This window comes from Colossoma macropomum, unplaced genomic scaffold (assembly GCF_904425465.1).
Source record: "Colossoma macropomum unplaced genomic scaffold, Colossoma_macropomum, whole genome shotgun sequence".
Lineage (NCBI taxonomy): Eukaryota > Metazoa > Chordata > Actinopteri > Characiformes > Serrasalmidae > Colossoma > Colossoma macropomum.
The window spans coordinates 21335821-21348367 of NW_023494798.1; the positions used below are offsets into that span (position 1 = coordinate 21335821).

The following is a 12547-nucleotide window of genomic DNA, read 5'->3' on the forward strand; positions in this document are numbered from 1 at the left end:
TTTCAGAATACAGAAATTAAGTATCTGTTTTCAGTTACGTTTTGTAAAGGCAGTATTCAGAATACAGTTAGTTTGTACATTTTTAGGAGAATACTCTTAGAATGCTCACACTCTAAATAAATCTTCAAAAGAAATGCCATCTGTGCTTGTTTAACTGTTTTTAAATCAGCACATGGCATGTAGCAAAAAGAAGACCTCAAACTGCTTCATTACAAACATTGAAGTTCCTACTAAAGCCTGAGTAGACTGACAAGTGATCAGTTATTACTCTCAGTGATACTGAGCTCTGCTGAAGCCTGAGTAGACTGACAAGTGATCAGTTATTACTCTCAGTGATACTGAGCTCTGCTGAAGCCTGAGTAGACCGGTAATGTGATAAGCCAGTTATTAATCTCTGTGTTAATAAACTCCTTTGAGGAATGATTAAACTAACGTACTCAGTAGTGGACATGTTTGTGAGTGAGTGGCATCTGTGTTGTACTCCATCTTAGGGGATTGTGGGAGCAGCGGTGGACTGAAGCAGGTGATGACAAAGAAAAGAAAAAAAATAAAATTTTCAGGACTTAATTTAACTGATAAGCAAGTTTTCAATGAAACATTAACAATAATACCCTTGATTTCAGAAGATTATTTTGAACGAATAGGAGTCTGTGAACTGAAATTTAAGAATCCTAAGCAGACCAAGAATAACCAAGACATGGTTATTATCTGACGTTTACGTTTTTAGTGTTGCACAGGAGTTGTAATGTATCCAACATGTTAAAGAAGACCATATTCCTCCATGCATAATCAATTTGAGCTTCATTTTTCTCTTGCTTTTTTGAAATCGTAATTTGCTGTAGTATGTTGTTTTTTTCACATCAGGAAGAATAGAGAAAAGCAGAATTCATATAGTTTATAGAAAATTACACAGAAACCTCAACAACTAGATATAAAGGTATGTTTTCAGTATTTAATGTGTCCATCCCTTTGCCTTTGTTTTAAACAGCTTCCTGCCTTTCAGTTTTGCAGGGATATTTTTCCACACCTCCAAAAATCAGTCTTAGAAGTTGGTTGCATTTTTGTTGATCCAAGTAATCCCAAACAATTTCAGTTAAGGTCTGGACTGAGGTCTAGTGGTCAGTCCATAGTTCTGAGAACACCAGCAGCTTCTTTGATGTAGCATTTTTTTGTGTGTGTCTATTTTCTTCAGACTCACAGCTTTGAGTTATCTTCTCACAGTGGAAGGATGGACAAACACTTGTGGATGTTTTCAGATCTGAAGCAGCTTGATTTTCTCCTCTCTTTTAAAGATGAAGGTTTAAGTACAGTTTATCTGACTGTTGCACTTTTGGTGGTCTACCAGGTCTTGCATGATTGTTAGGAGTCCTCTTTTTCTAAATCTCTTAATGACTTTTTGAACTGCAGTTTCAAAGCTGCAGTTTCTTTCTTTATTTTCCTTTTACTTTCCACTTCTTCATGCAAGTGGATTATCTTGTAACTAATCTCCTCAGAAATATCTTCTGAAAAAATAACTTGTACTTAATAGACATTTTTCATGGAAATTAAATGAAGAGTAGTCTGAGGTTTGCACAGAACTGTATATCAGTCTTCACGTATTTTTAACAAAAACAGCTTGTTTAATTTTAAAGGATGAAGAAAGGTGGAGATGAATTATGACTGTTTTTAATACAAAAACACAAGTGACCTTGAGGGCGAAAAATACAAAATACAAGAAAACCTGTTTGATTATTTGATAATATTTTTCCTTTCATAAAGAACTGGTTGTCGTAAGCTTATATTACTTGTTAGCAATATAAGCTTCAAAGCCTTCATAGTGTCAAACTATAGAAGCAAACATCAAAGACCAAACACCTCTTGGCTGATTGACTACATTTGGGTTTTGGGGGAAAAACAGTAAATTACTACTCTATCACTTCAAATTGTAGCACAGATTGTGGTATGTATTAGTCTATTGTGGTATATATTAGTATAGAGCATTAGTCTGGAGTCTGCCATCAGCTCATTGCTTCACACAGTTGATCTGTCTCTCTGCCTTACATGACAAGTATATGTCCTTCTCCCTGGACCACAATACAAACTTTCCACAGACTGACACTACAGATGAAGTCCTTTAATAAAACTTTTTCCTGCAGCCAGCTTTGCCCTTGGGTAGGCGTGAAAGGACGATAGCCTGCAAGTGGGATTTGTCTGTTAAGAATCAAGACTGTGTTAAAGCAAAGCTGATGGTCCGGCGGTGTGTTATTTTCCGGCTGTGGTGAGTGGCCATCTGCTTATGTACACTCCTCTTATCTTGCCCTGGACAAACGGCCTAAGTGGATGGCTGCACTTGTTTTGCTGCCATGCCTTTATGTGTGGTCACTGAATGAGGGTTATGTCTTGTGGGTACTAATCAGACGAAGGGTACCCTTCAGAAACTGCCATAGCCGTCCAGGATAGAGGCTGAAAGCAATCATGTTTAATGTAGACATCCTCAACTGGGCTCAATTCAATCAGGAGGAGGAGAGGCGGTCTGTGTGCAGCTATTTAATTGATTTGAGAGGCGAGTCATGCAGTAGCTCGTCCATTGGGAGGGTATGGATTGTTGAGGATCAGAGCGATAGATTAAGATAGATTAGCTGAATGAGTCTGTATGCTGGGCATGGACCCTCGGACCACTACAGACCCTCATTTAGATAATGCTCGTGAGCCTGACTGAGATAGTGGCTATTAGTGTTGAAGCCAAGCCAGTCACCAAACACCAGCTCTATCTTTATCACGGAGTCATGAAAAAAGTTCACTACTTTTCAGTATGAACTGTAACTTGTTATAAGGATTTTTAATATGTAGAAACCTTAACATTTCTGCTAGTAGTAGAGAGGGCATCAGGTCCAGATTATGGAGATGAATGAATGGAATGTCATTTGTCGAGATATGTAGTTAATATTTCTCATTATGAGATTCCTGTAAGAATATTATTTAACTAATAAGGATGAGCATTTTTACTTATTTTAACCAAATTTTAAGCAATTGCATCTAAATGACCTTGGTTTCTATTGGTAGATACATAACAGCCATAATAACAGGCCCCGATAAATAGCAACTTAATCATTATTTAATAGTTTGTTAATGATGGTTAATAATTATATAATTGTTAGTTGTGCATAATTAACCATTTAGTGATACAAATTATTAAAGCACTGTAAATGTTTTTCAGAAATGTAGTGTATTGAAATTTATATATTGTACTGTGTAATACAATATATCTTTAGAAATACATTATGAAGTAGTATAAATGTATAATAGATGTCAAATGAATGATTATTAAAGACTAAAGTGTATATTAACAACTTAATAATGCTTAACTGAGCTTTAAGGAAAAGCGTGTGTATCACAAAGAGCCAGATTATAAATAAACGCTCAATCATTTAAAACAAGATAGTAACGCAGTCCATCTTTTATGAATTGGTTTTATGCAAGTAAGTGCTTCAGCTACAACTTCACAATAAAACTACTCTTATAAAGTGTTTATGAATGATTTGAAATTGGTTTATCAATGGTTATTTGTCTTAGGTCATAATTACCTTGAAATCAATAACAAGCAGTTACAACACATGCAAAACAAGGTCAGCAGTGACCTGTTGCTTGCCGAATATTGAGTGACCATTCGTCTGTGTTACACATCAGATCTCGCTGGTTACTGATCTTCTCTCTGTCTTTTCCATCAGTCAGCATTAAATCTATCAGATATTCATATTCATCAGATATAACAGCTCGCTGCTGCCCTTTTTATTGTTACGACTGTTTATTAATGAATTTTAAGGTGTTTATGACCTAATTAATAAAATCATTGTAAGTCATTCATAAATACTTTATAGGGGTGGTCTTATTCTAAAGTGGTATTCTGCTTAATGTATGTTATAATTTGTGCATTATGAATATAAATTACAATTCCATATGATGATTGATGGTTTGTATGTCAGTAAGAAAATGGTTAATAATGTAAATGGTATAATTTATTAATACATATGTAGCTATTATGTAATTATTAAACCATTACAAAACTTAGATAACTATTAAGTTGCTGTTTATTTTGGCCTGATATTATAAAGTGTTGCCATAATGTTTCATAAAATAGCTAAATTTATTGCTAGTGGAATAAGAGACCAAATAAAAAGTGCCTTGAACAGGTAGAAATAAAAATCTTATAATATTCTTAAAGCAGCCTCCTTATGGGAAATATTTGATAGTTATAAGATTTAAGATTATCTCACCTGACAGTGAAATCACTGAAGTCTACAGCTCTCTGAAACATAACGCAAGCTATCAAAAAGCAGCTTTATATTGACTTATGCTGGTGCTGGAGTTGCATTCAAAGCCCTGTTTGTTCTCTTCATATTTCTTTTTTTTCAGCATATTGATCTTTTATATTTTCAAGTGCCTTGTGTTTGACTAGTTTGTAGTCCTGACAGGAAAGGCAGTTACACTGCAGCAGTTATATGGTGAATTAGAAAGGGAAAATGATGGATAACATGAAAAAGGAAAACATAATACAGTCTGATTCTGATAGACTTTTTAGCTTGTTCACTAGCTTGTCCCACAGATGCTTCCTCTTTATAATCCAAGTGTCACTGTTTAGTCTTAGTTCTGCACTCTTTCTATTTGACCACTGTCAGGTGCGACTCAAAGGATTTTTTTCCTCTCTGTTTCTTTTTCGTGCTCTTAAGGAGTTTTACTGGTGCCGTCACCCTCAGCTTGATCATTAGAGACATGGAAACGGGGACACTGGAACGGTGCCTGTAATAAAATAGAATTGAATATAAGTAGTGGAGAATAACCATGAATGGGCCAAATGTGCATTCGAAAGAGAATCAGTCAGGAAGATGTAAGAATGAACTATGCTTGGAAGTAAGTGCTTTGAATTTCATCCAAATTTCTCATATAACTGCAAATAATTACTGCTTTCCATTGCTCTGCTAAGATGTTACGGCTTTCAAAAAGGTCATTGTGTATATTAGTACTTTAGTACTTTCCTGCTGCTTTTGTTCAGCAGTGCTCAGTTACATTTTATAGGGTGTCCAGTATTTACAGTGCCAGGGTTTAAAGACTTAATTCTCGCATAGTTTAATTTCCAGTCTAACAGTAATTAGAACTGCTTTTTTCTTGACTATTAAAATTATATAAAATGATAATATAAAATGATTTTTGTTTCATACCCAAGATGTGTCTCATAGGCAAAACTGTACTTCTGCTGGAGCAAACAAGTTTCTGAATCCTCTTTCCATCACTTTTTGTGGGTGTTTAGTGCTGATTCTCCAGTGATAAGTGATGGCTGTTGATCTGATTTATAGATTCTGTTATGAAATTCATCACCACTGGCCCTGATTGCGCTGCAAAAACTGCAATCTTAAATCAGAAAATCTTGTATATTTTTATTTAAGATTAATCAGATTTTACAAACTTTGTCTACCCTTATTTAGAGAAATTAGCTGATTATGCAGACTTCTTAAAATGAAATGAGAAACTTTTTTTAAAGAACTGAAACAGTTTGAAACTCTACTGTGGGGAAAGAAAAAATAAATTCGTATTTTACAATTTTTAAGTTTTTAAAAAACCCAAAACATTGCATTCAAATTTCTTCTGTAGAGAAGAGCTTCAAAACTTTTCACACTTCTTGGTTCCTTTTTTACATGCAAAAATAATCTAGGCAGTTAATCTTAAAACAAAATCTCTGGTTCATTTTGAAGATTTTCTTGCTTGTTACATTTTTTTGGAGTGTCACTGTGTTTCCACACTCACATGATTGTCCACTTACTCCAAAAGCAGTTGATCAGCCCAGTCATGTATGGTTTAGTTTAGACTAAACACAACACAGGACTGTGAGCACAACAAAGGCAGAGAAAAAGTTGGGAAATGCTGACGTAGCTTTTTGATGTAATTTGAAGTAAACATATGAAAACTGTTTTGGTGACTACTTACTTACAGTTTTCATTTGCACCGTTACACACACTAGCAGCTAAAGAAGCAACACCTGGGGCCGTATTACAGCTGAAACGTAAACATGTAATCAAGTTAGTTAGCCAGACAGCTAACGTTAGCTACCGTTACTGATGTAAATAAAGGTCAGATAGAACTAAAGCGCGATAAACTGAAAGTTAAGAATATTGTTTCTGTGCTTCATGCTGTTTATCAGAGCGTTGGTGCTCTCGACTTTGTTACAATACAAAAACGCTTTAGCTGAGCGCGCTAACGTTATTCCTCCTAATAAACACTATTGTTTCTAATGAGTTTTTGTGTGCAGCGCCTGAGTTTTTAAAAAATGCTGTTTAAAAAAAAAAAAGTCAAAGCACCGTTTTCAATGCACATAGAGGTAGCGTCATTATGCTACTTATAGCGAACTGTGCTGCCTATCACTGCATAAAACAATAGAAACAGATGGTTAAAACAGATGTTAAGATGCTCTGGGGTTTATCTTAAAGTTAAGAAAATATTTAGACTATTTTGGCAACTAAGGATGTTTCTGTAATACTGTTTTCTTATCTGGAAATAAGATAAGATTATAGACTTAAGAACTATTGTTCTGTAATGGCTTCTGTCCTAAATTCAGTCTTAACTGACGTTGCCATGGCAACAAAGCAGATAAGATATGATCTCAGACTTAAGAATTTTCTGTAGTTTGGCTGCTGGACACCAAACATGTCTTGGCTGATAGGCTGCGTTTTTGGGTTAAGTAGAAAGTCATGTAAATTAGATTTTTTTGATGAACAATTCCTTTATAACCATTTTAAAGACATCTTTGTTTATTTAAAGGGAAAACCTCCCTAACATTGAGCTCACTTCAAGAAAATGTTTGCACATTTACAACATTTAGGAGATGCTCTTATCCAGAGTGACTTACAAAGTGCTTTGTTGTGTACTCAGAGAAAGTATCTTTGCTAGTTACATAAAGGTTAGAGAGAAAGCCAGTCCTGGACTCATATACTGCTAGAAACAGAAGCCCATGTTGATACTTAGAGAAGAAGAAGCAGAGTTAAACACAGCGCAGTGCAGTACATTTCAATAAATACTTAACTCAGTGCTCATTTAAGTGCTGTATAAAGAGAAGTCTTCAGTCTGCGTTTGAAGACCGTGAGAGACTCAGCTGTTCGAACAGCCAGTGGGAGTTCATTCCACCACCTGGGTGCCAGTACAGAGAAAAGTCTTGATGCTTGTCTTCCACGCATCTTGAGGTATGGCGGCCGAGCTGTACTTGAAGCTCGAAGGGCTTGAGTACAGTTTGAGTTTTGACCATTGCCATTAGGTAGGGAGGGGCTGGTCCGTTTTTGGCTTTGTAGGCAAGCATCAGGTTTTAAATCTGATTTTGTACCAAATGGAGCTTTAAGAAAATGCTTAAAACCTGATTCATATGCTAATTTTTGCCTATTTTATGTTACGGCTGCATGATAATTAGCGTTTTTATTGTTATTGCAATATGCGTTTTCGTGATGAACACATCGTTAGTGCAGCAATGACCCTAATCCCCCCCCAGAGTCCTTCAAAACAAGAGTCCCGGACAGACTAAGAATACGACTGACTACACTCAACCAAAAGCATGAACAATGTTAAAACTAAATACAACCTGACGTGTCTGATATCACAGTATTGAATAACAAAAAATAAATAAATAAAATGAAACAACAAAATGTATTTGTTCTTGTGTCTATATATAAAAAAATAATTATTTGGTTTTGTAGCCTTTATAGAAAAAGCTGTTGAGGTAATGCTGACTGTTTCTCAGCCCTTCAGTGCCCAAAAAAATGTGCGTGCAGTTCTGATGTAAGTAGTTGTTAGTATTTGATGTTATTAATGGTGCTTTTGTAATTTTGTATTTTGTCATTTGTTTAAAGAGGGGTGTAAAGAGAGGTTGGTTAGATTTCTGTTTACACATCCCAAAAAATATCTGCACTTGCATTACATCCAGTCAGAAACACATTATTTTAATAGTAATTTATCGCTTCCCATATTGTCACTGATATCCAACAGCTTTATCAAACATCGCATTTCATGTCAGTATCATGCAGCTCTGTTTTAGATTATGAATGACACCAGGTTAAATTATTGTTGCCTAAATCTAGCCACATACTTTTAAATTTAATACTGTAATATTTTTTAATTATTTACTGTTTCTAAGATTATAAGGCAATTTACAGAACCAGATCTGTTTTATTTTGAGAAGTAAGTAAAATTTAAGTTAAATTTTTTCACTGTATTGACAGAATTTTCAAGTACCCTTTTCTTGATTGAGGGTATTTTTAACAGCAGTAATACAGTGTGTAATAGCTGTTTTGCCTCTCAAGTATTAAAATCCACTTCAGCTGCAGATCCAGTATGAATGTGATCTGTGCGTAAAGACTGGCTCTGTGTCTGGATCTTCTGCTCCTGATCCCGAATGTGATCTCCTTCCTGAGAGCACAGTGGCAGTGCACAGAGCAGAGGCGGAAATATGATCAGCTGAAGTAATGAGTTCAGAGACTCTCTGCTCTCTACATCTTTTATAGGCCTCCACTGGCCTGCTCACTTCTAGCTATCTAAATACTTAATGACTGCTCCTTGTGCCAGTTTACGCGCTCTCGTTTTCTCTCCTGCATGTTACGCTCTCTCACCTCCCTTCCTCAGGTCACTCCAGGGCTGCTGATGGTGAGGAGGAGGTATTTTGCCGGTCTGTTTACGCACCGTCTGAAAGCAGTGTGTGGTTGTAATGAGGGTGTAGTGCTCTCTCTCCCACAGGAAACAAAAAAATAAAGTAAGTGAGAAAGCTTTGCCCTCATCTAGGCATCACTTGAAAGAATGTTGCTATAGCAACCCATAAAATCGTTGAAAAAGGGTGTCTGATTGTACGTAATGGGATTCCTACCGCTTTAATGCTCAAAGCATGCATTGGAGCCGTCTAGCTCTGGTAACTAACAAGTCTAAGTTAATTATCAAAATTTGAATGCTAAGTGCACTAAATGTCAATAAGTAACAGCATCAGATCACACAGAATTGTTTGCTAATTCAGATTTATGAATGATCTGCCATAGCCGCAGCATGCTCTAGTTATTGAGTCTGTGCATAGATCTGCTTTTACGATTAAGACAAGAGCATAATGACTTAATAACCACCTAGCGAACAATTGATTCTGTATACAGTAAATACCCAAAGCTCTCACTGAGAAACAAGCACTGTCGCAGTGGAAGTTCTCTCACATAAGCAGTTTCCTCACTTATTACACATTAATCTTTATACTTCTTTTCTATTTTATTTTCACTTACCAAATTTTACACTTTTGTTTCAGTCAATGTGTTTTCTATTTTATTATATAAAATTAGTTTTTTTTCCTTCTGTACCTTATTTTTTTACTAAATATCTTTTAAACATAATAATAATAATAATAATAATAATAATAAGAAGAAGAAGAAGAAGAAGAATGGTGTTGTTGTCCATCATAATCATCATCATCATAATAATGTCAAAACTAAAAAAACACCTCTGCAATAAGGCTAATTTATGTTAGAACCCCTATGGGATTCTGACAGTATGTTAGCGCTAAGCTAACAGTGATTCACATGAACGTCTGATGACTCTTACATGCAGATCATGTTTATGTCCCACGTTTAATATCTCTTTCTCGGCTTTTAAAGTATCAGTTACCTTAAATTTAGAACCTCAGCCAACTGCTTAGAGGAGCCCAATGTTAAGTGTTAGCACAAGGTTTTAGGAGTCAGACAACTTTTGACAATTCCAGATTGGGCTAATAACTAAATTTCTGAGACTTTACAATTTGTCCTAACATTTATGCATGCTACAATTACTGTAATTTTTTTCTGTTAATCAAATATATAAAATAAGTGTGCATTAATATTTGTAGAAAAAGATTGTTTTTAAAATAGTTTGCCCCAGAGACTGTGTTTACTTGTTTTCACTTAAAAAAATAAAAAATTGTCATTTGCCCAGTGATAATCAAACTTTTACACACAGCTGCAGGTTTGCAAGAACTCTTTCTGTGAGACTGTTGCTGTTTTGCAATTCTTACAAGTTCCTAATGTTTGTCAGACTACCATTCATACTTGCTGTCAGGATGAAGAACTTAGGGCCTAGGGAGTTTTCCCCCTTTCAAAAAAATCAAAATGTGTGTGGTTGACCTCACTGTCAGTTCTTATTAAGGTAGTAGCTAATCTCCTTAGTCATAAGCAATGGGAGAGCTTATTTGGCTGTATCTGCTTAGTTACCACTGACAAAAATCCTGACTGGGTCATTTTCCATTGACCGTTTCAAAAATTTAACCCTTTTGTTTCCAAAGGACAGAGTTAAAACACAAGTATGATAATTATATTGATTAAAAATGCACTAAAATGACAAACATGTATTTGTTGATCACCATACGCAGTATAGTTTAATTTCTGGTCCATTGGTGGTTGGGTAGGGTCCTGGGTGAGAGGAAGAAGAGTGTGAAGAGGCTGTTATTGATCTCTACTCTGGGTTTTAGCTCATCAGTATGAGAAGTCTCAGCTGATGACTTAGATTGCCCTCATAATGGGCAATTAATGCCACACCAGGCAAGAAAGGAGGACGTGATGACGCTTTCATTGTGCTTAGAGTGAGAGAGGCATCAGGGCGTCTGTGCTATCACTGAATACACAGATCCACATATGGCCATTTATTAGCCTATTGTCGTCTGATCTGGAAGAAAGAAGACCATTTATCAGCATTCAGTTGGGCAGTTTGAAATCCTTGCAGTGATTTTCCTGTTCAGTAATGCTATCATGACTAGCTCTGGACAGGCTTTATAGGCTAGATATATTTCATCATACATTGTTGCTGTCATAACAAAACCTCCAAAAAGATAACTTTAGAGGAGACGAAAAGAAACCAGCTTTTTTATTATTTGTCGCACTTGGTTCAAAAGAAATATAAAAGATTTTAATATAACGGTGATATACACTCACTGTTCACTTTATCAGAAACCCTTCCCTTGTGGATCCAACGTGCTGGTGTGCAGAGAGACTGTAGACCACCTGTTGATGGAAAATTTATGTTAACCATCTGACCTTTTATTAGTCAGTTTCTGACCTCAGAGCTTGCCTGAATTTTTTTGGTGGTGAACCACTCTGACCCTAGAAGTGACACTGATACAACAGTGCTCCTGTGCCTGATACACTTATACCAACATCATACATGCCATTGTAAGCACTAACATGTCAATGTCACTGCTGTGCTGAGAATGGTCTACCATCCACGTAATATCTAGTCAACATCTGTCCTCTGGTCAGAAATTGACCAGTGATGAATGAGCTAGGCTTAAAATTTTGTCCCAAAAATCCCAATTCCCAATTAAATGGGACTACAATGAAGTGTCCAATTTTAACTTACTAAATAATTTGAATGATGGTGAAAACGAGAAACTGAATAAAAACGCTACAGTGGGGAAAAAATGTTTATGTTCTGTTCTGTTCTGATCATGTCCTGCTCGATATGCAGAATACAGCAAAACAGAAGCAGAAAGGAAAGTCCCTGCTTGCATGTCAATGCCACATGTAGCCTCAGGGTTTGATGTATACCAAAAAATAATGGAAGTCATTACGTGGATCACCAAACGTTCTCCATTGTTGATGTTAAGGATGTTGTGGCACACGCTGTAGCCTACATACTGTTATTTTATATAAATTGTTTTATTGTCTGCTTAGTTTTGTCCTATTGAAAACAGATTTGATTGTTAATTAGTGTATTTTTTATTGTTATTCTGTAGTTATCTTTATTCAGCTAAAATAGCAAAGATTTCTTCCGCTTTTTGGATTTGGCCTGACATTTTCATTTCAGTGCATCAGCAATTTGTACTTAAATTGAAGTACAAAAACCACTTGCTTTTAAATGTGCTTAAGTATAAAAACTAAAAGTACTGTGAGTTATTATAGCAATTACAGAATAACATGGAAAATGTTATTTACAAAATAATCACTCTTCCCTCCACACTACTAGAATATCGTCTGTGTGATATAAAAATACCCCCACACAACACTACTACATAAACTTAAAGCGAGTCATAGGTGTACAGGCGTTTTTAAAGTTGCTAAAGTATGACTGGACAATCAGTAATTAAGGGAGGAGTTTAGAGAAAAGTGTGCCCTAAATGGTTTGCTTTGAAGCATCTGACATCAAGTTTCTTCTGAATAACCATGTGAAAAGTAATGCAGTAAAAAGTAAAATATTTGTTACTTTGCAATGTAGTAAAAATACAAAAAATGAAAATACTGTAAGTCCAGATACTTAAAATAAAAAATAACCTAAGTACAGTAACAAAGTACACTGTTACTGTTTACCACTTGATGTTTCTAGTAAAGTGGCTGGTGGGTGTATATCCACAGCCACACTCAAAATATGAAGGGCATATTAAAACAATCCTAAGGGAGCACTCCAGCTTGTTTCCAACCTAAGTCCTGCTCTGTAAAGGCAAGTTCCATGTTGAGGAAAATAAATCTGGGTTTTTCACTGCTTTAGGCCAATAATTATAAGGCTTCTTCATATCTGGTGTAGGTTTTAGCTCCCAGTTGCT

General features: G+C 35.7%; 1 protein-coding gene across 1 annotated transcript in view; it reads left to right on the forward strand.

Moving 5' to 3' along the window:
• shank3a (SH3 and multiple ankyrin repeat domains 3a) overlaps positions 1 to 12547 on the forward strand; it is a 378305-nt gene that overhangs the window by 25748 nt on the left and 340010 nt on the right. Inside the window, exon 2 of the mRNA XM_036585771.1 lies at positions 8635 to 8761. The gene's annotated coding sequence lies outside the window, so the exon portion shown is untranslated. The remainder of the gene's footprint in view (positions 1 to 8634; positions 8762 to 12547) is intronic.